Source organism: Pinus tabuliformis, chromosome 9, assembly GCF_031772625.1.
Source record: "Pinus tabuliformis cultivar Carrire ecotype Pingquan chromosome 9, CPIR1, whole genome shotgun sequence".
NCBI classification, from domain to species: domain Eukaryota; kingdom Viridiplantae; phylum Streptophyta; class Pinopsida; order Pinales; family Pinaceae; genus Pinus; species Pinus tabuliformis.
The window spans coordinates 163892252-163918315 of record NC_142307.1 but is presented as its reverse complement, the minus strand read 5'-3'; positions in this window follow the sequence as shown (position 1 = coordinate 163918315).

The following is a 26064-nucleotide window of genomic DNA, read 5'->3' as shown; positions in this document are numbered from 1 at the left end:
CATCTACAAAAGTATTGTTATTGGCCTCATATGCTTGAAAGTGTGTCTTGTTTTATTAAAGGATGTTAATTATGTGCAATTAGTAAGCCTAGCAATAGGAAGTTAGGATTGTACACACCACTTCTGGTTCCTTCACGACCGTGGGAGAGTGTTTTTATGGATTTCATAGGAGGTCTTCCAATGTCAAAAATAGGTCATGATTATTTGTATGTATTTGTGGATAGGTTGAACAAAATGTGTATTTTGATGCCATGTAAAAAGCAAGTTACAACTAAACAAACTACTCAGTTATTCTTTCAGAATGTTTGGGTGCATTTTGGATTGCCCACTTCCATTGTTAGTGATCAAGATTTTCGCTTTGTTGGGAATTTTTGGTCAAGCTTGTGGGGAATCATGGACACCAAATTGAAAAAGAGTACAAGTTTTCATCCACAACCAGAAGTGGTGAAAAAAACAGTGATACATCTTCTTCTTGGGTATTGTAGCAAGCATCCTAATTTTTGGAACAAACATTTGCACTATATTCAACATGCTTACAACTGAGACAAGCACTCTTCAACTCAAACTTCATCATTTGAGGCATACTTGCGATACTTGCCTAAATCTCCTTTGGGTTTTACTTTTGGCAAAGATGTTGCTATTGAAGGTCATAGCGATATAGACAAAACAATAAAGTTCATTGAACAAATCTAATTATTACGCCAAAAGGTTCCAGAACAACTTGAGAAAATCCAAGGCAACTACAAAGCAAGGCACGACAACCATCATCAAGATCACAACTTCCAAGTTGGTGATGAATTTTGGCTTCACATTAAAAAATATAGGCTCGAAGGAGAAGTTAAAAATCTAAAACCAAGTAGATATGGTCCATTTAGAATTTTGGAAAAGATTGGTAATAATGCCTTCCAGTTGGATTTACCTTCATATATGAAAATTTATGTTGTTGTTAATGTTGCGAATTCAAGGCTGTATGAGCCTCCTTTGATTGAAGATCAAGGAGAGAATATTCAGGTTCCATCTATTGAAGACTTTTCTCCAGAATTACTTGATGAGCTTCAACAAGACACTATACTTAATAGAAGAACAAGGACATCAAAAAGGGGAAGTATCGATTATCTTCGAGTGGGGCTCAAGGGTAAAAATCCTTCAAAAGCCAAATGGATAGAGGTTAGAAAGGTGAGGGAAATATACCCTCACTTGCTGGACAATTGAAAGTGATCTTTTTGGGGTTCAAAAGGCTTCCAGTGGGGAGGACTGATCAAGTGCTCAAAATTAGGCTCAAAACTGAAAATGTCAAAATATTGATAAACTTAGCTTTAGATCGAAGAGCTCGTCATTCTGATTCCAACGGTGTGAATGGCACTCGAATCCGAGATTGTATGAAGAAGTTAGAGCAAGTCAAAGTTTAGGTTTGACTTGGACAAATGGCAGGAAAGGATGATGTGGCAAGGCCTTTCAGTGAATGGGGAAGCGCCAAGTGGCAGGCCAACATTAGGGCTCACATTTCAGAAATCACATATCGCAGGCAAGTCATGTTAAATAATTGGCCCCAAGAAAGGTCAAGGTTGCAATGCGATAAATTGCAATCGCACTTCTTAACAGGGAAGGCATTGTAGAAATCGGCCTCGAGCGTACCTGAGTTGTGATGCGATAATCACAATTGCACACCACAGAAGGAAAATTATCGCATTATGTTACCCATTTTCTCTCTACCAATTGCGATTTGTGAAAGGATTCCGGATGCGATGCGACTAAGGGTTACAATTAACAGTACCATCAGGTCTACCATATCGCAATCTCACATCGCCTCGCCACATTCACAAACCATAAGACTTACGATTTTTCGCCGATTGAGGTTTTCAATGGGACAGTCAATGCCAACAGATTATGGACGGCTGCGTGGAAAAATTTTCGCTCAGTTAGAGCTTTTGGGAGCTAATTTCTAGGATAATGCTGGATTTGGAGCAATTTGTGGAGCGAATAGTGGGAAAAGTAGAAGAGGTTATAAATTCTTTAGTTTTCCACCAAATTGGATGCAAAAAGAGGCTGCATAGCCATTTTTTGACATTTTGGACTCATTGGAGTAGGTTTTAGAAGCATTTGAGCATTGTAAACACATGTTTTTACATTTTTGAGCAAAATAGAGAGGCCTCAACCATTGGAAGCTGGACCAAGGAGACGTAGCCTAGGAATGGTGAACCTGTTATCATGTTCCTATTGTAATGTGTTTTTGATGATGTTTTGTACATGTTTATGCTACTATTCAGTCTCTTATTTATGTTAAATTGCTCATAAAATTAACATAAAAACTCATCATTTCACTTGCAAAAATTCATGAATCCTTAAGCACAATGAAATATTTTGTTTCTAATATGAGGAGGATCTTAGCACAACAATCCAATATTCTAAATCTGATCACATAGGGAGCACATGTTCATTATATTACATAGGACGCATCGTAGAACATATAACCATTTAAAAAAGACGGAGATGACCGATAAGGTTTGGATCTAATTCAATAATTGATTCCCCTACTTTACATGTCAAATGCCCTATATATAGTAAGTACACAAACTCATTAAATATAAAATCCCTAAATCAAAAAAAACTATTTGTGAAGTGATAGAGGAAGTTAAACCCTAGGGTGAAATTTTGCGGGAATAAGCAGGGTTTTAAGGTAAATATTGATTTTTTTAAATTTTTTGTCTAAACTTTAATTAAATTTAAATACGAAAGAATATCGTAAAAAAATTTACTAGTAAAATCTATAGTAAATTTTAAATTATACAGGGTTTTTAATTATTTTTTTGAATTGCCAATAAATCTAAGAGAAATTATAAAACATTTTAAAAGTAAAATTTAATATTTTTGTTATCTAGGGTTTTGAGTGAATCACCATACTTTTCAACTTCCAACCTTTTGGTGGATCCAAAATAATTTTCAGCTCCACATTGCTCTCAGCATGTCTCTCTTGTAAATTATCTCTTTTTTAATTAAACCCTAACAAAAATTGTAATTTTTATTAGTAAAATAAAAAATAAAATTAAAAAATTTAGAATGCAGGTTTTTGACTGAATTATCATACCTTTCAACTTCCGATCTTTCGAATGGTTCTGCTACTCCAAAGTATTCTGTTGTTGCACAGTGCTCCTAGTATGCCTCTTTTGCAAATCACTCACTTGAAATTTTGGGTAAAATAATGAAATGGTGAATAAAGTTTTACTATTTAAAATAGTTTATGAAATTAGACTTCGAAAAATTAATCGCTGCTCATTTTTTAATTTTAAAAAAAGAAAAAAAATCACATTTTTTTTTCAATTTCTCCACACCGGTGTGTTTGATAGTCAAGAGCACCAATGCATTAATACAAAAAGTGCACCGACATTGCCGAGGCGACAAAGTTTTTCGACACATCGACATGATACAATTTATTTATTTATTTATTTATTATTATTATTATTTTAATTTCGAAATCTCAAAATGGTGCGACTAATTTTTTAACGCAACAATGTAGTTTCTATTTAGAAGCATCAGTTCTCTAATTTCTATAAGATTAATGAGTTGATTGAATTCAATTTTATTTTTTAAAATCGGGAAACAGGTGTGTAGCGGTGTTGTTTTTTTCAAAACACATCGGTTCCTTTTGTATAAGAACACGGATATGATACATATTTTTTTTTGAAATGCTGGAAAACAGTGCAGGTATTATTTGAACGCCCCAGTGTTGTTAATGTTTTAAATGCATCGATGCGTTGTGTTCTAAGAAGTGCATCGGTTTGGTTTAAAAGCTATCTAAAATTTTAATTTCACATAAAATGACATATTAATCTCAAATTTTCCTTTAGAATGCATCCACATGAATTACAACAGTTCATAATATACATTTTCCGCTTAAAGTCGCCTTATTGTTGAAAAATGGTTTGAAAACTATATTGAAATTTAGATTGTGGTTATACGGTTGTCAAGATTAATTTTGGATATGCACACAAATTTTTATTTTTGATTTTTCTCAAATGCAAGGACAAAAAATCAATAATATCCGCAAATGACCAATTCAAATTCCATATTGTTCCATATTTTTTATCAAAGTCCTTCACAGAGTTCTCAATTTCCATCTCCAATAAGTTCAAATTTTATTTATATTTCGATTCTCTAATTTTATTTTTTTTATCCATGTCAATTTGAATAAAAATGTATCCAAATTTGCAGGAACCTAATTCATAATCAAGTTCAGATGCATAAAATATTACTCCATATTTTCAATAACGTTAGAAGCTCTTAAAGGAGAAACATATCGTAAGCAATTGGTAGATGAAAATGGACAACCTCAACCCTACCAATTGGAACATGACATCTTCTAGCCACAATCCTAGATCAACGATGGTAATAATTGTTTGGTACAATGTAATTTCAACAAGCCAATTCCATTAATGTGCTTACTAATATCATTGATATTGTACTAATGACATTCAATATTTTTTGAAATTATGATTCTAATGGTGATGAGAAACCCACCTACTGTCTTCCTGAGCAACCCACCATAATGTCAACTTGAGAGAAGACTAAATTAAGGGAAAGAATCAGAGATGAATCATACAAAGAATGGTTGAATCAACCACCTATTCAATTCCCAATTCACTACGTCCAAATTCATCGATTAGGAATGAATACAAAAATAGTAGTTCTTCATCACAAGTTGCCAATATAGGAGGCAATCAAATGGAGGCTAGTATGGATGATTACTTACGGGATACTACTTCCATGGAGGTAATTTTTTTAGATGCATTCCAGAACAACGAGCTAGGGGATGATGCTCATATCACTGATACCTTATTCGAAAGCCTAGTATCTGCTTCCACCACCCCTCTCTTTGGACCTGGTGACAAGTCAAATTCTATTAAGTTGGGGACAACGATGTTAGTGTACAACTTGAAAGAAAAGTTTGGCATGTTGAATGCATGATTATCGGTAATATTGAGTCAATTGACTTGTATGATCGATCAAGTTCCTTATATTTTATCGCACAAACAAATTTAAAAATGGTCTATTTTATGAATGTTAAAAAATGACATTGTACCACTATATTCCCCGTGAACTGCAGGATATTCAAAGATAAGATCCTTCCGAGTGATAATGTCTTGATGGGTAGCTAGGAAGAGGAAAAGTAATTATTGAAAATGTTTGTTTTTGAGTAGATATCATATCATGCATGTCTGAATGATTGTATTCCATATAGAGGAGAATATGCAGACAAAGAGATATGTCCAAAATGTGGGAATAATTAGTACCGTAATTCAAAAAATGCGGTAATCACATGGTCCTCCTCATAAGATATTGAGGCACATGCATATAATCACAAGGATTCAAAGACTCTTTTGTTGCAAAGGATTAGCTACGTTGCAGGGATGACATTCCTCACACAAAAGTGAGGCAGGAGTTATGAAAATCTCAATAGATTCAGTGGCAATGAAGCATATAGAGGAAACATGTCCTAAAAAATTCAAGGATGAAGTATGAAGTCTATGAATCAGAATAGCCATGGATGGCGTCAAACCATATTCCCTCTAAAACACTAACTATTCTATTTGGCCTATAGTAGTGATCAATAATAATACCCCCCATGGTTGTCCATGAAGAATGAACATCTTATGTTGGCTCTCATAGTCCTTGATAGAAGACAAGTGAAGAATATGGATGTTTGCCTACAACCATTTGTAGATGAATCGAAGGAATTATGGGAATGGATGCATGTCTACGATGTATCAACACACATCACAATAGAGAGGAGTTTTACGTTGTATGGCATATGTGCTTACACCATACATGATTATATTAGGCTTAGTAGTTTGATTAACGTTTAAGTTATCAATATGCAATCTAATTAAAGGGTTAAGACATTTTGATCTTCAAGGTTTTTATGGTGTTATAGGTTTTGGAATCAGTATATATTAAAAGATTTTGAATGTGTAATATATGATTCAGATAAAAGAACTATATTACAAGTTTTTATATTCACTTATATTATATATTAGAAATTAATATTAACAATTGTATCTGATGTTGCAAAATAAATATCGTAAGGAAATAGTATATCACATTAATTAATGTTTTTTTGACAATTGTTGTAAGAAGAAAAAGTATCAGCAAAAGGCAAGGGCCATGCTACAATAAAATCTTAGCAATACTACTTCTTTGAGCTTTAGAAATTATGAAGCCTATGTTGAAGTTAAAGACCTTGTCTCATTATGCGAACATGAATGCCTCATAAATAAAGAAATAGAGTGTGATTTTCTACCTTTGAAATCAAAGGCCATTTTGGTACAATTCCTCCATATTTCTTCTTCATCACTTTCTATTGTTGTAGAAAACCTTATCAATACAAAGCAAATTTTTATAGTTTAAACACGTGTCTACAAAGGACTATAACAATTTTGAATTTCTATGTGTATTAAAATCTACCCTTGACTACAAATGCACATATCTCCAATCTGGAAATTGAACCCAAGAATAACATCAACTACACATCTTCTTGAGGGAATCACATGTGTTTCTCTTTTAAATGTTCACTCACCTCTATATTATTTCCTTCATGATCCTTGAAACTATTCAAAATATAACATTTCTCTTTACCTCTGATCTACTTGGTTTTTGCGATGTTCTTGTTTTAATCCAACAGTCTTCTTACGTAAATCTAACCCATGTCATGGAGTTGAACATAATATAGAGACCATTCAACAAAATTTAAATGATTTTATCTTTAAAATCAAGCAAGTGTGGTCTATAAGCACGACACATCAAAAGACCACACCTCACTTTGGTTTTAAAATAATGGAACCAAAATTTATATAACCTACTCATCTATCTGAATGGTAAAAATTTGAAATATTTATTGTGAATTTTTCATTTTAGACAAGAAAAATAGGCATAAATTTGACAAAAAAAACTGGATGAACAAAAAACATGCATGTGGAAATTGTACATAGTTACCTTTGTGGTCCCATGATAATTTAGTCATTGGCAAGTCCAAATTATTTTATGACATCCATCAACCATACTACAATGAAATCTTACTGCAATACTACTTCCTTGAGCATTATAAATCATGAGGCCTAAGTTGAAGTTAAAGACCGTGTCTTATTATGCTAACATGAATTCCTCTAAAATAAAGAAATAGATCGTGATCTGCTTCCATTGAAATTAGAGGTTGTTTTGGTACCATTCCTCCATATTTCTTCTTGATCACTTCTTCCTGCTATAGAAAACCTTAATTAGTACAAAGAAAATTTGTTATTGTTTGAAACAAGTGCCTACAAAGGACTGTAAAATTTTGTAAACAAATTTTGAATTTCTATGTGAATTAAGATCTACCCTTGAATAAATCTGCATATATCTCCCATCTAGAAATTGAGCCCAAGAATAGCATCAAGTACACTTCTTCTTGAGAACATTGCTTGTGTTTCCTTCCAAGAAAAAATTGGTTGTGATTTCTCAACTACAAGTCATTTGCTTTAAAGTCAAAACCCATATTATTATATATTATAAAATTAAATAGATATTAGCTCAAAGCATGCATAATATCCAAACCCTTCTCAAAACATTTCGAAGCTAAAAAATATGCAATCTAACAGGTTATAGTCAATGAATCAATAGTCCCATGCGAACCCATAAAAATGTATGCTAGCAGTCATGTCACAAATATGCAACATGGTATATTCTTTGTATATACAACATAATTTGGTGCATTTTAGGGTTACAAGATATTTAGAGTGAACACCAAGTCCAAAACACTTAATACAAATTCATAATATATAAAATGTATCTCCAAAGATTCATTACAAAGTGAGAAGACACTCCAAATGCACAAAATATCAAGAGAAGCTCAAATGTCGATCACCTTTGCCAAACAACCTAAACAAAGATTTCCTTTTATGAAATAAAAAAGGCAAAATTTTATCATTTAAAGAAATTTCTCCAAAGAAAGATGAACAAATATAAATATACAAATGATGAGAGAATTGACTTCCTAACAAGTCCAAGCGATCGATCAATTTTTATGTGACCCCTGGTTGATTGAACTTGTGGCAACAATCTCCGAGCCTTTGGTCATAAAGAATTGGGTTTCCCATTGACAGTTGCTGGAAGAGAATGTCTCCTTATTATAGGAGTTCCCTTCTCCTAAACATCCAGACTCGACCTTCAAGAATCACCTTAAATATTTTCTTTTTACGACTCAGTAGAAATCATGTAACTTGGAATCGATGGACTACCTTGAGAAACATGTTCAATATGCTCAGTTTTAATAGATGTAAATGAATTACATATTTTGGGTCCTTGCTTCTATAACAAAATTTCACCTATCTTCTTACCTTACTAGTAATTTAAGCCTAACAATAGCAGCATTGTGAGTTATATAAAAAAGAGTATCTAAATTCACTTACCCTTTAAAAAGCATCCTCAATTCTTGTACCACCCACCTTAGTATCCACTCTAGACATCCTAGGTTATTGTTAATTTATCAAGAATATATAATTTTTAGGGTGGTGTTCTACGTGCACTAAAATACCTATGAGGTACAACACTATGTATGGGGGTCCATTGTAGCATTGGGTTTATTCTATGAGCTCATGTGATGTTTTCTTGTGGCTACAACCTAGTTCTCGTTGACACCTAGTTATCATGATTCAAAAATCAGCCATCATCTCAGACCATTACAACATTGGATATATTCTATGAGCTAATGTGATGTTTGTTTGTCACAATGATTCAAAAATCAGTTATTATATCTCAATATTGACTTTCTCGTTGTTTGTTATGTATATGAACCCTTTAAAAAATCCATTAGAACATTTGATTTTACATTGTGATCTCCCCAGCATGGGTGGGGGTTTCAAAAATTGGAGAGCAACTTGAGTGGTTGTTGTTAGACATTGTTGTATAAGATGGGGATGTTGGAGGGTCTGTAACCAATCTCGATACCATAATAGATATCTATTTGACTTTTCTAGTGTCTCTGGCCAGCATGTAGCTAATAGGATCCATTTCAACTAAGAATATCAATATTTCATTCTGCCATTGAAAAAACCATTTATTTTAGCTTGTGAAATCCATAACCTTTTTCTCTTATTGTGGATCAAGTTATAGACTAGAATAGACTCTTTCTTCAAAAGGCTCTTCGATATCTATTAGATGGAGGGAAAGGTTATAAAATTTGTAAAAAAACTCCTTAGGGTTGTATCAGCTTATTCTATGTGTTGTAAATACTCAGTTCTAAAACATTTTTCATAAAGTTGCTCACATGATTAGAGGAAAATTTGAACAAGCTATGTAAGCTTTAGACCATTTAGATCTTTGGGTTTTATTGTTTTTTTTCCTTTTTTACTATTAATCCTCATCTTCTAAAGTTGTAAAACATTTTTCATATAACTACTTTCTTAGAGGCCAAACTCAACGTGTTATATAAATTATTCAAATCTTCATCCTTTATTAATTTTTGTCCTTCTTGATATGCAATACATCACACCATCACATGCACTTCATCATCAAATTCTCCTTGCTTGGAAGGGAAGCATATAATTTTCTTGATTTATGTCCTTCTATCTCCTTGTTTCCAATTCTATGTAATGAGAGTTCAGACTGAATTGATAGATTATGTGTTATTCATGCATAAGCTTTTTTCTCTTGAGAATATGTTATTTTATGTTATCTTTTCTTTAGGTACTCTTCTTTCCAACCTGAAGAATCTTACGATTGTACTATAACAAACCTAGATTTTTTACAAATCCTACTTCCATATTGATGACAATTTTATATGGATGCCGTTAAGAAATTTGTGTTGATTTGATTTCATACTCACTCAGTATACTTTTTTCTTTTTGGGTTCCTGGCCTATTAAACTTTGTTTAATCTACTATGTTTTCATTGTATTTTTGAGTGTCTTAAAAGGAATTGATGTTATGAAGGTGGTCACTTTTGTTCTTTTTGTAGATAGTAAAAAATATATGGAGTGTGAAAAATATATTCAAGGCACACTTGTCATCACATTTGTAGAGAAAATTATAACTGAGTATCACAATTTTCTTATTAGATCTAAATGCTTTTATATGCAACACTTTTATTATCAAATCTAAATGATCCTCCACACAAAATTTTTCTTATTAGATCTAAATGCTCCTATATGAAACCATGGCTTCCTATACATACAGTGTAGTGGGGACACAGACAAGAAAAAAAAAATAGTTTTATGATTAAAGTCATGCAGGGCTTTAAACCAAGAAAAAAGAAGCATTAAAAATTATAAAGAAACCTTCGGGTGTGGAATGATGACAATTATCCATAAAAATTAAGGTGATAAATTTCAATCCTAAAAATCATAGATATGCAAGTTTCACATTCAAACCTATCATTTTAGTGTTTGGACAACTCATAATGACAATTCAAACCTGTCATTTCAAAATTTTGGGAAAATCATAATGACAATTCTTCATATTGCTTGGTGCTCACACCATTGCCACAAGAAGGGGTTAATGAAATCTATGGATGTTTTCCAAGACTCCACAACCTCTCGGTTATGGTTTGACGAGCCTACATATATGGAGTGGTGCATATAGTAAAAAATATATTCAGGGCACATTTGCCATCACATTTTTAGAATAAATTACAAAAGAGTATCACATTTTTCTTATCATATGAAAAAGGAAAAAATGAACCATTTAATCCTTACAAGTAAATTCATATATGATATGATAATTGATATTTTTTTTTCATATTTTATTATTTCTTTTCTAATTAATTAAACAAAACATAAACATACAATTACTTTTGTAACTGTTATCTTTACTAAAATATACATTTTATTTAAATGTGTTTCGTTATTCTTAATAAAAAAATTCCTAAATTCCTAAATGTTGAACTAAATATTTAATAAATCTAAAATTAATATGTGTCATGTTGATAAAGTTGCTAAAATGGTTCGAGTAAGAACATATATGACTTAGATGTCTCTATTTAACAACTCATATTTCTACATGGTTAAGCTTATTTGTTTAATGTGTTATAGATCATTGTTTAAAAGGAAGACATGACCCATGACAAATAAACAATTTGTTGTAAATTTCATATTTGCATAGATTCAATTATCAAATGTAAAGTACTTCAAAGTTCAAACTTTAGATTTTAAATTTCATGAATTTAATATATTACATTGATTAGAAATATTTTATAAATTAATCAAATTCTTGTTGTCCCAATTACATTCTAAAATATATCTGAAATAATTACAAATTGCTATCTTGTTAAAAATGGTTCCTCTAAATTATGATGAAAAAGGACAAAAGTAAACCATTTAATCCTCACAAGCAAGTTATTGTTACAAATTCATATATGATATGATAATTGATAGTTAGTTTATATTTTATTATTTCATAAATAATTTTTTTTATTTAATTAAATGAAACATAAACATACAATTAGTTTTGTAACTATTATCATTACTAAAATATACATTTTATTTAAATGTGTTTTGTTATTCTTAATAAAAAAATTCCTAAAAGTTGAACTAAATATTTCATATATTTAAAATTAATATGTGTCCTCTTGATAAAGTTACTAGAATAGTTTAAGTAAGAACATATACAGCGTATATGTCTCTATATAACAACTGGTATTTCTTCCATGTTTAAGATTATTCCTTTAATATGAGTTTCCTTTGCAACATGTGGTGCAATGGCTAGTTTTATTATTATATATTTTTGTCTTTTCAACTACTATTGTCCATGATGTTTGAATGCAACAACGTCAAATTCAAATTTAATTTAAATGTAAAAATTATCTGCATATAAATAAAATAATATCAATCTTGAAATATCCATTGAAATAATTTATTTTTTCATAAACCCATTCTCATCTCTTCTCAAATTTTTAAATAAATTCCACACACATCTATGACAAATTTCATTACTACATAGTCATCATTATCATCATAGAAAAATGAATCGAATAGATGTAGTAGCTCATTACCACATACAATTAAAGTTATCAAAATGATAGAAGCTATGTTGATGAAGTAGATGATGCAAATTCATAGGTAGGAGTGGTGTTGACTCACTTCCAATGGCATTTCCTTTGTTAGTGTGACTCCAAACCTTTCCCCCATGTCCATTTTGTCAGCACTCATGCCTCGCAAAAATGCCTAGTCAAATGGATGGAGGAGGGATGCCAACAATAATTGGATCAACTGACTGGCCAAAGGAAGCCCCACACACATTCTCCTTCCCACATCGAATGGAATTAACTTGAAGATTTGTCCCCTTTAATCAACACTAATCATCTCCTAATCAAGAAATATCTCCAAAATAAATTTCAAGGGTTCCTTCAAGATTGAAGGGTCCCTTTCGATTTCCCACACGTTAACTATCATTTAAGAGCTTCGGTATCATGAATCCTACAACGTCACAATGATTATTGGCTCTGTGAGGGATAAGGAAATGAGTCATTAGGTGGAATTAGAGCATTTATTTTACCACAACATGGAGATAAGGAAGATGATATGCGTTACTTTCTTCCACCATTCAGTCGCTCCCCAATACTTTCTCCAATTTGGCTTGGACACGTTTCATCTTTTCCAAATTGCAGTTGTGTTATGTCATCACCCATTCTATTGTCATTGTGGTGGTGTCACTCCGGCACCAAATGTGCCCTAAAATTAAAAAAGAGACTAAACATGAGAAAGAGGACCATAAATACATTATCCATCAAAATTGAATCCAAGGTAAGGGGATCAATACAATGCAAACGATGTTTGCTTGATTGATTATTTGATAAGTCAAATGCAAATGAAGGGTGAGCAATACAATATGACTCTCTAGGCATCAAATATGCACAACACTAACAAAAATATCACCAGGTAAAGTTAAGATGTTGACAAGAGGAACAATTCTTGTTAGCCAATTTACGATTCATCTTCTCAAATGGAGCACATACTAAACAAATAATCTATTGATACACAATGAACTTAGGTTTCTAACTGCGGAACTCGCTCAATAGAGGCCTTATTCTATGATGTCAAATTAAATTACAAAAGAATGAAGAAAATAAATTCCACCTCTCTCTCCAACTTTAACTTCCCATTTATGTTACATAGACTCGACAAAGGTTACTAGATATTTGAAACAATTGCCCCATAGACAGTGCCTGCAAATAGGGTTTTCCTTCTGAATCTTCAGAAGTTGGAGAAGGGTTGAGTCGAGAGGCTCATTGAATAAATTTAACAACTGTAAGGGATGAATTCCTTACAAGCAAAGTACTTGTAATATGTTCATGGGTTACAATAAATATTAACAAGTTGAATGGCTGCACAAATCAAGATTCAACTGACAATTTAAGCAATCAGATCTAACAGTGGAAGAAATTCCAATTGTCTAACATTGGATCTAATCGTGCAGAAGAGTGCAGAGTGAAAGTTGGGGGAGATCTTCCCAGAGGGAACGTCTTATGGCGTAATTACATTTTGAATGAGTAATATGTGATTTATTATTATGATAAAACCAATTTTTCCATTCACTTATATTATATATTAAAAATTAATATTACATTTTTAATAGTAATATATTATCTATTATTAGGACAAAAGAAGAGAAGACAATACTATAAAACTATATAAATAGGTTAGTGAATCTCTTTGGTATAGGTATATTCATATTTGAATTATATAAAAGATTTTGGGCTTTGTCATGTCAAAGATTTGTATGTGTTCATCATTAGGGGAGTTTTCAGGTCTAAAATGGGTCTCCTAAGGAAATTATAAAATAACAGTCGAAATAATAATATAATATTAGATTACATCATTAAATTTTAGAGGAAGAAAAGAAAAAACTATTTTTTCAACCCGTATTTTCGACTTATCTACCCATGGTTTACTCGAATTTTGATTGGCAACACACGTTGGATCGAGAATTTGATTCCTCATCCAAGGAGTACCCATGTTGCATGCTTTTGATGGACCTTGCTACACAAAAAATGAGAAATACATGAAAAACGTGATTGCAATAATTTTTTTTCATGTATTTCTCATTTTTCATGTAGCAGGATCTATCGAATGCTGTTAGATGATCCAAAAATAAATATTATCATAGGTTATTAAGTTAGAATAAAATAATTATTAATTTAAGATATTAAATTAATAATTATTAATCTAGAATATTTAATTATTTAATGGAGACATTTAGAATTAGTATATTGTTGTAAAAGATATGACTCTACAAATGTGTCGTATCTTAGGCTCTATTTTAGGAGAATTGTTAGTAAGATTGTTTGAATAGCTTTTATTGTAAGTGGACACTTGTTATTGCATAAGTGATCCATAATTAGAGGTAGTTAGGACATTGAGCTTATAAATAGCTCATTGCAAGAGTGTTTGGTTGTTCGGGTGTAAACTCTTGCAAAATCAATATGTAATTGTTTTTTTCTGATTAATAAAATTACGTGTCTGAGGACACTTCTGCCATTATTGTGGTATCAGAGCTCCAATAATGTTGTAGTGGATGTGAGGAGGAGATTCTAGCTCTACAATTTTTTGGAAAACTCCATTGAATTGATCAACAAATGATTGGTATGGAAATTGTCCAGTTTTGTGTTCAAAAATAAAAATAAAAATAAAATCTTATTGATTTTAGATTTTTAATCTGCAAATCAATTTGTGTATTATTATAAGATTTCTTTTACTGCTATTCACACCCCATCATCTCCACGCTAGTTTTCCCAAGAAAATGCCAAAACGGTAAGAAAATTCAGTAAAAAGTTTATAAACAATATCATCTCCTCGAACAAAAGAACCTGCGCGTCTCTTAGCTAATTCAGTGCCCTCGTTCCCAAGCTGGACCATTCTATCTACCAATCATCTTACCTCTTTTGCCTTGGCAACAGTGGTTTCAATCCAATCATGCTTAATCAACTGGGAAACCATGGTCCTTAGCATGGCCATTCGATGGCCTGTGGGCCGGCCAAGTTTCCGGAAATTGGTCACCATAGCGATGAGGGTTATGGATGAAAGCTCAACAACAGTCAGCTGCTTCCAATAGAAAATGAAATTGGAGAAACAAGCCAAATCTTCTAAGTTGCACTGAAGGTTTATTGCATAGCCCTAGCTCCCACACTTCTTAACGAATCACTTTTATTTAGAACAAAATCCAGATCAATACTCCAAGGTCGAAATACTTGCTTGGAGGTCAGAAGTACACTTCAAACGCATGTTGAGTTTCATACAGAGGCTTTCGAGGTGTTTCATATAGATGCGTGATGGGTCAACATCCACTTTTATCGGGGTCAGGGGCATTTACCAGATCCATAGAATCTGAGATGTTGAAAGACCACTGAGAAAGTACAGACATGAAAAGGTAGGCTCTGAAGGTTTGGGAAAACATACATGGGATAGAACACCCTCCCACAGAGGTTCTTCAAGTAAAAACTGACCAGGCAAGTACTGCAATCTAGTCAGTTCCCTGCGAAGCAAAATTTTCAAGTTCTTGAGGTAAGTCAGAAAACAAAAAGGAGGAAGCACTTCCAACGAATAGCCACCGATTGCCAAAGCTTCTAAATTGTATAGATTCCCAATCCAGCTGGGCAATTCTTTTAAGTTCGCTCCAGCCATGTGTAATTCTTTCAAGGAATGTTGATGTTCGAGAGTGATTATTTTTTTTGTATTTTGGGAATTATTATTTGTAAATGCTTAGGGCAGTAATTTTTTTGGAGTAATAAGGTGATTTTATTTGTAATTATTTTTATATATGGAGAGATAAGTGTGACATTGTAACTCAAAGAAATTTTACTTTGATGGGGGAGGAACATTTTTTTTACCAGGTTTTGCAAGAGCATCATTGTAAAAGTCAAATTTTGAAAGTTACCTTGTAAATATTTGAGAAATTGACTAGAGCCAAGTGCAAAGCTCAGTCATTTTTCTCCTATTTTCAATGACTATACGAGGGTCAAGGCCAAGTCCTGATAGATCGTTTTTTGTGTAGTGTGTTGCGTGTTGTGTTGCCCATCTTGATATTTTTTTCTGAGCCTGATTCTTGGTGCGAAGCTTCAACACTACAATGTCAAAGTTGATTAATTTGTTTTCTGATTCTGAAAAACTTGAGGGTACAAATCTTATAAAACATGGCAATGTCTCATCGAAAGCACTCTCATTTATAATGAATTATGGTAGGGTATATGTGTTGGTGATAATAAACCCATAGATGCAACTGCACTAGCAAAATGGGAAGTTAAAAATGCCAAAGCATTAGCTCTCATTAAATATTATGTCAATGATGAAATGTATGTCCATATAGCAAATGCTACAGATGCTTGGTTTGTGTTGAGAACTTTTAAAGAATTCTTTGATACTCAACCTGAATCAAAGAAAGTTGATCTACAATTAAAATTATTGCAACAAAAGTTGACTGAAGGAGGTGATGTTCTTGAATATATCTCCAAACTTAAGAATATTAGGCACGAAATCATTAATGATGGTTTTCTAGCAGTAGATGATAGTGTTATGGTCACAATTTTAATTGATGGACTTCCTTCTTCATACACACATTTTTTGGGGACTCTAAAATTAACTGGAAAGCTAGAGAAGCTAAAGTTTGATGAGCTTTGTGAAATGTTGACCCAACATGATAAAACCTTTGGGAAGAAAAAGACATTTTGTGAAGATGTCTTTTTCGCAGAGGCCAGCACTAGTAAATCATCGACTGACAGTTCTAGAAGCAGAGGCAGAGGGAATTTCAACCAGAATCAAGCAACACATAATGTACAAAGTAGAGGTCGAGCCAAAGTAGACGAAAGAACTTTAATAGAGGCAACAGTTTAGGCAGGAGTAATTTTCAAGGCAGAGGAAACAATCAAGGAAGAGGCTATTTTCAAGGACAAGGAAATAATAATCAAGGTAGAGGACAACCTCAAAATAGAAGTCAAAGTAGAGGCAGAGGACAATCTTCAGGAAGAGGAAGAACCTTAAGTCAAATTGTGTGTCGAAGATGTAACAAAGTTGGAAATTATGCTGAAGATTGTCAAACCTCTCTTAATAAAGTTTCCCAAGTTCCATCAGCACTCAGCACAATTTGCAAATGATCAAGATGATGATAACTTAGAATATGTTTTTACTTCTTCCCTAACATTACACCTTTCCTCTCATCTTAGAAGTGATTATGAAGATGCTTAGATCTTGGATTCAGGAGCAACTCAGCACATGACATGTCGATGTGATTTTTTTTGGAATTTTCAAGATTGCCAACTTAATTCCATTTTTCTTGCTGATGATACCAAACATACTCCTTATGGAAAAGGTGCAGTTAAAGTTTATTTCCCTGGCATTGGAGAGAAAATGATTTCAAATGTATGGTATGTACCAACCTTTACGAAAAATTTGTTATCTTTAGTCATGATTCGACAAGCAGGACATCAGACAATTATGGAAGATGGCCTAGTTAAGATTAATTCAGTCAAACATAGCTTGAAAACTATGAGGGCAGGTTATGAAGATGGAAAATTGTTAAGGATGAAAGGGACAATTATTCCAATGCATTTTGATTTTCAGGGGCAATGACTACATGAATTTCACCTATAAGATTATGGCATGTAAGATATGGACATTTAAATTTTGAGAGTTTTTCTCAATTGCAGAAATAAGGGATGGTTAAGGGACTACCAACTTTCAAAAAGGAAAATGCAAAATGTGAAGCTTGCATTTATGGAAAACAAAGTCGAGAAAGTTTTCCAAAAAGTTCATGGCGTGCAAACATGCTGTTGCAACTAGTTCACAGTGATGTTTCTTGACCACTACAAGCTTCATTTGGTGGTTGCAAATATTTCTTACTATTCATTGATGATTTCAGCAGAATGACTTGGGTTTATTTATTGAAGCACAAGTTAGAAGCATTTGAAAAGTTTAAAATTTTTTGCCAACTTGTTGAAAATGAATTCAAAGAAAAGATAGGCACTCTCAGGACAGATAATGGGGGAGAATTCACTTCAAATGAATTCAAAACTTGCTGCAGTGAAAATGGCATAAAAAGACATCTTACAAATGTTTACACTCCACAGCAAAATGGAGTATAGAAAGAATGAATCACACCTTGTTAGGAATGGCGAGATCTATGTTAACTTTTAAAAAGTTAAGTCCAACATATTGGACAGAAGCAATTCATACATCTGTCTACTTAAGAAATAGACCTCGAACTGCTTCTTTAGATGGAATCACACCTTATGAAGCTTGGTTTGGTTTCAAATCTCGAGTTAAACATCTTATAGTTCTTGGATCAGTATGTTATGCCTTAGTTCCGAAATAAAAAAGAACTAAGCTTGACTCAAGAAGTTTGAAATGCATAATGATTGGCTGTTCTGATGAGAAGAAAGGGTACCATCTTTTGACCAATGGAAACTTTATTGTGAGTAGGGATGTAATTTTTGATGAAACAGAGAGTAAGAGTGCTGAAGAAATCGAAAGTCTTCTTCAAAAGTTAGAAATTAAAGGCAGTCAAAGAAAATGAAATATTCAAAGTCAACCAAATTCACCAAATTGGTATGAACTTGATTTTCCTTCATCTGAAGATGATTCCTCCAGTCCATCTACTTCAACAACACCATCAGGATCTTCTAGCAGTTCATCCGCATCTTCAAGCAGCAATAGTTCTTTAGATAGTGATTCTCCACCTCCAGAGTCTTCAACTGATCGACGAATGTCAGTTTATATTAATCCACTTTACAATGATGGTGACTTTTCAGAATCTCAAACAAGTGAGCATCAACTACCAAAATGGGTAGTTCAACTTTTGAAAGATGTAAAGCCTGATGAGCAGAATAAAATAGGAACAAGGAAGTCACACAGAAGTGAAGGCAATTTTGCATTGATAACACATGATTTTACTAAACCTTCCGCATACAACGAAGCAGTAAAACATAAAGAATGGAAACAGGCTATGGTTGAAGAATATCAAGCAGTAATTGATAACAACACTTGGAAACTTGTTGATTTTCCTCAAAATGTTAAATCCATAGGATGCAAATGGGTTTACAGAATTAAGTATAACCAAAAGGGAGAACTTGAAAAGTATAAAGCAAGACTTGTTGCTAAAGGTTTTGCGCACTAGGAAGGCATTGATTATGAGGAAACTTTTTCTCCTACAACTAAATGGAACACCATTCGATTAACACTTGCATTGGCCACTCAGAAAGGATGGAAAGTTCATCAAATGGATGTGAAAAGTGCTTTATGACACAACCACCAGGTTTTGAAATTGAAGGACAAGAACATAAAGTCTGCAAATTGATCAAGGCTTTATATGGGTTAAAACAAGCTCCCTGAGCTTGGTATGAAAAAATGGATGAATACCTTAGGAAAGTTGGCTTTCACCGAAGTGAATTTGATGATACTTTGTATGTGCGACAACAGGGAAAATATCTGGTGATTCTTGTTATGTATGTAGATGATTTGATCATTAATGGAAACAACAATGATTATATTGCCCAGGTGAGAAAGGAGTTACATGCAGGTTTTAAGATGATATATTTGGGGTTACTTCACTATTATCTTGGAGTTGAAGTCTTCCAACATCCACATCATATTTTCATTTCTCAGAGTAAGTATGTTGCAGAGGTTCTCCAGCAATTTGGAATGCAGGATTGCAAGCCCGTTCTTACCCCCATGGAGCAAAACTTGAAACTTTCCAAATTTGAAGGGGGGGGGGGGGGGGGGGGGGGGGAAGGTGGACAGCACTACTTACAGACAATTGATTAGCAACTTGATTTATTTAACAAACACTCATCCTAATCTATCTTATGCAGTCAATATTCTTTCACGTTTTATGCAGGAACCATGAGACAGCCACTGGAATGCAGGCAAAAGAGTTCTTCGATATATCCAAGGAACAAAAGATTTTGGTCTTCTTTACACAAAGACTAAAAACTTTGTACTTGGTGGATATTCAGATTCTAACTTTGCTGGAAGTATTGATGATCGAGCATCAACATCAAGTTATTTAATGAACATGGGGTTAGCAGCAGTGTCTTGGAGTTGTAAGAAACAAGCCACAGTGACCACTTCTTTAGTAGAAGCAGAGTACATTTCAGCATGGGAAGCAGCATGTGAAATTGTGTGGTTGTGCAGAATTTTGCAGGACTTGGGAATTTCTCAGGTAGAAGCTACATCATTATTCATTGATAGCCAGTCAGTTATCAAACTTGCCAAGAACCCAGTTTTTAATTCAAAGACAAAGCATGTGGACACCAAGTATCATCATATCAGATCTCTCATTGCCAAAGATGTCCTCAAGCCAATTTATTGTCCTTCAGAAGATCAGATCTTCGACATTTTCATGAAACCGCTTAGTAGAATAAAATTTACTAAGTTCACAGATGAACCTGGTATCTGTTGTAATGAATCTTTGGATCATAGGGGGAATGTTAGATGATCCAAAAATAGATATTATCATAGGTTGTTAAGTTAGAATAAAATAATTTTTAATTTAAGATATTGAATTAATAATTATTAATCTAGAATATTTAATTATTTAATGGAGACATTTAGAATTAGTATATTTTTGTAAAAGATATGACTCTACAAATGTGTTGTATCTTAGGCTCTATTTTAGGAGAATTGTTAGTAAGATTGTTTGAATAGCTTTTATTGTAAGTGGACACTTGTTATTACATAAGTGATCCATAATTAGAGGTAGCTAGGACATTGAGCTTATAAATAGCTCATTGCAAGAGTGTTTGGTTGTTTGGGTGTAAACTCTTGCAAAATCAGTATGTAATTTTTTTTTTTTTATTAATAAAATTACGTGTCTGAGGACACTTCTGCCATTAAATGCATGCAACATGGGTACTCCTTGGATGAGGAATTAATATTTTCATCCAACATGTACTCCCGCTCGAAATTTGAGTAAAACATTAAGGAGATAAGTTGAAAATACGAGTTGGAAAAGTAGTTTTATTATTTTATTATTTTTTAATATTTCTACTTTTTTACTCCAGAAATGGTGAATCATCCCCCATGGTTGACATCATCATCTTGAATCCTATTGGTTCTTATAAAGTTTATTTTGGTTGGACATTTTTCTTAGGAGGCCCATTTTAGACCTCAAAATTCCCTTAATGTCTTTTGTTATGGTATTTGAGGGATTTTTTTATCCTATCAATGCAGTTTTCTGTGGCTTTCAAATTCCTTCTTTGGTTATTTTCTAGTGCACCCAACATCATCAGACATGCCAAAGTTTCCACTTGGCATCCAAATTGAACTTGATGACATCCAATATTCCATTCATCACATGCAAGTTTGAATTAATTAGCTTGGAACACAAATATTGGCATCAACAGATATATAGGTTAAACATCAACAACGCTTTCAACAAATTTAGAATGAGTTGGGCTAGATTTATTGTGAATTGAAAGAGGTTAAGATGCTTAGTCATCCAATACCCCACTCTCCCTCTTTGTCTATTTGTTCTATACTTAGTGAGTAGGCGTAGATCATTAGGGATTTTTTAGGTCTAAAATGGGCCTCCTAAGGAAATTATAAAATAATAGAGGAAATAATAAAATAAGATTAGATAACATCATCACATTTTAAAGGGAAAAAGTAAAAAACTATTTTTTCAAATCGTATTTTCAACTTATATCCCTACAGATTTACACAAATTTCGAGCGGAAACACTCGTTGGATGCATAATTTGATTCCTCATCCAAGGAGTACCCATGTTGCATATTTTCTATGGATCCTGCTACATGAAAACTGAGAAATACATGAAAAACGTGATTGCAATCATAATTTTTTACGTATTCCTCATTTTTTGTGTAGCAGGGTCCATCAAAAGTATGCAACATGGGTACTCTTTGGATGAGGAATTAAATTTTGCATCCATTGAGTACCCCAGCTCAAAACTTTAGTAAAACCTTGGGGTGATACGTTGAAAATACGAGTTGAAAGAGTAGTTTTATTATTTTATTATTTTTTAATCTTTTTAACTTTTTACTCCAAAATGGTGAATCATCCTACATGGTTGACATCATCATCTTGAATCCTATTGGTTCTTATAAAGTTTATTTTGGTTGTACATTTTCCTTAGGAGGCCCATTTTAGACCTCAAAAGTCCCTTAATGTGGCCCTAGTTCTTTTAGACTTGAATATTATATCTCAAATAGAAAACCAGGATGCTTTACACAAGGTCAAAGATGTTTCTTCTCAATGACAATTACAATGTTTTTTAGTGCTTATGAAATTTTGGGAGTCTATTATCGAAGTTACACTATAAGAAGATTTTAATATACAAATACCTAATTTCTTGTTGCTCCTAAAGTTCTATTTCTTTTGAAGTGTAGTGAAGATCAAATTCATAGTTACAATCTTTTATCAAATGTATTCCCACAATATGGCCAGGATGATATTTAAATTAATATTTTTTCTTGTTTATAATTAACAAAATCTAATATATTAAATAAAGTTATATATATATATATATATATATATATATATATATATATATAAGCGTAGTCTAACTTATAGATGAAATAGAGTTTTGCACAAGGATCCCACAAAACAATTTCAAGAAAGAATGTGATTTTTTTTGTTTAAACTATGTTTTTCAATGCATAAATGGATTCAACACCCTAGAAAACCCCTGGGGCACTCAAATTCTACTTATTAAATAACTTAAACTCAAGTTTTTAAAAATCTATGCCAAGTTTTGTTTAAAATTAACATGAAAAAATATCGTGAGAAAGGTCATTTCGTCTATAAGTTAGACCAGACACACACACATATATATAATTTTAAATTATCAATATTTAATTTACATTTCTTCTATCTTACTTTATAGAACATATCTTACTTGAATTTAAATCATTGAACAGAGTATCACATTTTTCTTATCATATGAAAAAGGAAAAAAGAACCATTTAATCCTTACAAGTAAATTCATATATGATATGATAATTGATATTTTTTTCATATTTTATTATTTCCTAAATATTTTATTATTTTTTTCTAATTAATTAAAAAACATAAACATACAATTACTTTTGTAATTGTTATCTTTACTAAAATATACATTTTATTTAAATGTGTTTCTTTATTCTTAATAAAAAAATTCCTAAATGTTGAACTAAATATTTCATAAATCTAAAATTAATATGTGTCATGTTGATAAAGTTGCTAAAATGGTTTGAGTAAGAACATATATGACTTAGATGTCTCTATTTGACAACTCGTATTTCTACATGGTTAAGCTTATTTGTTTAATGTGCTATAGATCATTGTTTAAAAAGAAGACAAGACCCATGAAAAATAAACAATTTGTTGTAAATTTCATATTTGCATAGATTCAATTATCAAATGTAAAGTACTTCAAAGTTCAAACTTTATATTTTAAATTTCATTGATTATAAATATTTTATAAATTAATCAAATTCCTATTGTCCTAATTACATTCTAAAATATATCTTAAATAATTACAAATTGTTATCTTATTAAAAATGGTTCCTCTAAATTATGATGAAAAAGGACAAAAGTAAACCATTTAATCCTCAACAAGGAAGTTACTGCTACAAATTCATATAAAATTCATATATGATATGATAATTGATAGTTATTGAAAATTTATTATTTCTTAAATAATATTTTTTAATTAATTAAACAAAACATAAACATACAATTACTTTTGTAACTATTATCGTTACTAAAATATACATTTTATTTAAATGTGTTTTGTTATTCTTAATAAAAAAAATTCCTAAATTCCTAAATGTTGAAATAAATATTTCATATATTTAAAATTAATGTGTCCTCTTGATAAAGTTACTGGAATAGTTTAAGTAAGAACATATACAACCGATATGTCTCTATGTAACCACTAGTATTTCTTCCATGTTTAAGATTATTCCTTTAGTATGAGTTTCCTTTGCAACATGTGGTGCAATGGCTAGTTTTATTATTATATATTTTTGTCTTTTCAACTACTATTGTCCATGATGTTTGAATGCAACAACGTCAAATTCAAATTTAATTTAAATGTAAAAATTATCTGCATATAAATAAAATAATGTCAATCTTGAAATATCCATTGAAATAATTTATTTTTTCATAAACCCATTCTCATCTCTTCTCAATTTTTTAAATAAATTACACACACATCTATGACAAATTTCATTACTACATAGGCATCATTATCATCATGGAAAAATGAATCTAATAGATCTAGAAGGTGATTACCACATACAATTAAAGTGATCAAAATGATAGAAGCTATATTGATGAAGTAGATGATGCAAATTCATAGGTAGGAGTGGTGTTGACTCACTTCCAATGGCATTTCCTTTGTTAGTGTGACTCCAAACCTTTTACCCATGTCCACTTTGTCAGCACTCATGCCTCGCAGAAATGCCTAGTCAAATGGATGGAGGAGGGATGCCAACAAAAATTGGATCATTTGACTGGTCAAAGGAATCCCCACACACATTCTCCTTCTTGCATCAAATGAAATTAACTTGAAGATTTGTCCGCTTTAATCCACACTAATTGTCTCCTCATCAAGAAATATCTCCAAAATAAATTTCAAGGGCTCCTTCAAGATTGAAGGGTCCCTTTTGATTTCCCACACGTTAACTGTCATTTAAGATCTTCGGTATCACGAATCCTGCAACCTCACAATGATTATGGCTCTGTGAGGAATAACAAAATGATTCATTAGGTGGAATTAGAGCATTTATTTTACCATGACATGGAGATAAGGAAGATGATATGCGTCACTTTCTTCCACCATTCAGTTGCTCCCCATTACCTTCTCTAATTCAGCTTGGACACGTTTCATCTTTTCCAAATTGTGGTTGTGTTATTTCATCACCCATTCTATTGTCATTGTGGTGGTGTCACTCCAGCCCCAAATATGCCCTACAATTAAAAAAGAGACTGGACAGGAGAAAGAGGACCATAAATACATTTTCCATCAAAATTGAATATAAGGTAAGGGGATCAATACAATGCAAATGATGTTTGCTTGATTTATTATTTGATTAGTCAAATGCAAATGAAGGGTGAGCAATACAATATGACTCTCTAGGCATCAAATCCCCACAACACTAACACGAATATCACCAAATAAAGTTAAGATGTTGACAAGACGAACAATTCTTGTCACTCGATTTACGATTCATCTTCCCAAATGGAGCACAGACTAAACAATTAATCTATTGATACACAAATAACTTAAGTTTCTAACTGCAGAACTCGCTCAATAGAGGCCTTCTTCTATGATGTCAAATTAAATTACAAAATAACGAAGAAAATAAATTCCACCTCTCTCTCCAACTTTATCTTCCAATTTATGTTACGTAGCCTCGACAAAGGTTACTAGATATTTACAACAATTGCCCTATAGACAGTGCCTGCAAATAGGGTTTTCCTTCTAAATCTTCAAAAGTTGGAGAATGGTTGAGTTGAGAGGCTCATTGAATAAATTTAACAACTGTAAGGGATGAATTCCTTACAAGAAAAGTACTTGTAATATGTTCATGGGTTACAATAAATATTAACAAGTTGAACGGTTGCACAAATCAAGATCCAGCTGATAGTTTAAGCAATCGGATCTAATGGTGGAAGAAATTCCAATTGTCTAACATCGGATCTAATGGTGCAGAAGAGTGCAGAGTGGAAGTTGGGGGGGGAGATCTTCCCAGAGGGAAAGTCTTATAGCGTAATTACATTTTGAATGAGTAATATGTGATTTATCATTATGATAAAACCAGTTTTTCCATTCACTTATATTATATATTAAAAATTAATATTACATTTTTAACAGTAATATATTATCTATTATTAGGAAAAAAGAAGAGAAGACGATACTATAAAACTATATAAATAGGTTATTGAATCTCTTTGGTATATGTATATTCATATTTGAATTATATAAAAAAATTTGGGGTTTGTCATGTCAAAGATTTGTATGTGTTCATCATTAGGGGGTTTTGAAGTCTAAAATGGGTCTCCTAAGGAAATTATAAGATAATAGTGGAAATAATAATATAAGATTAGAT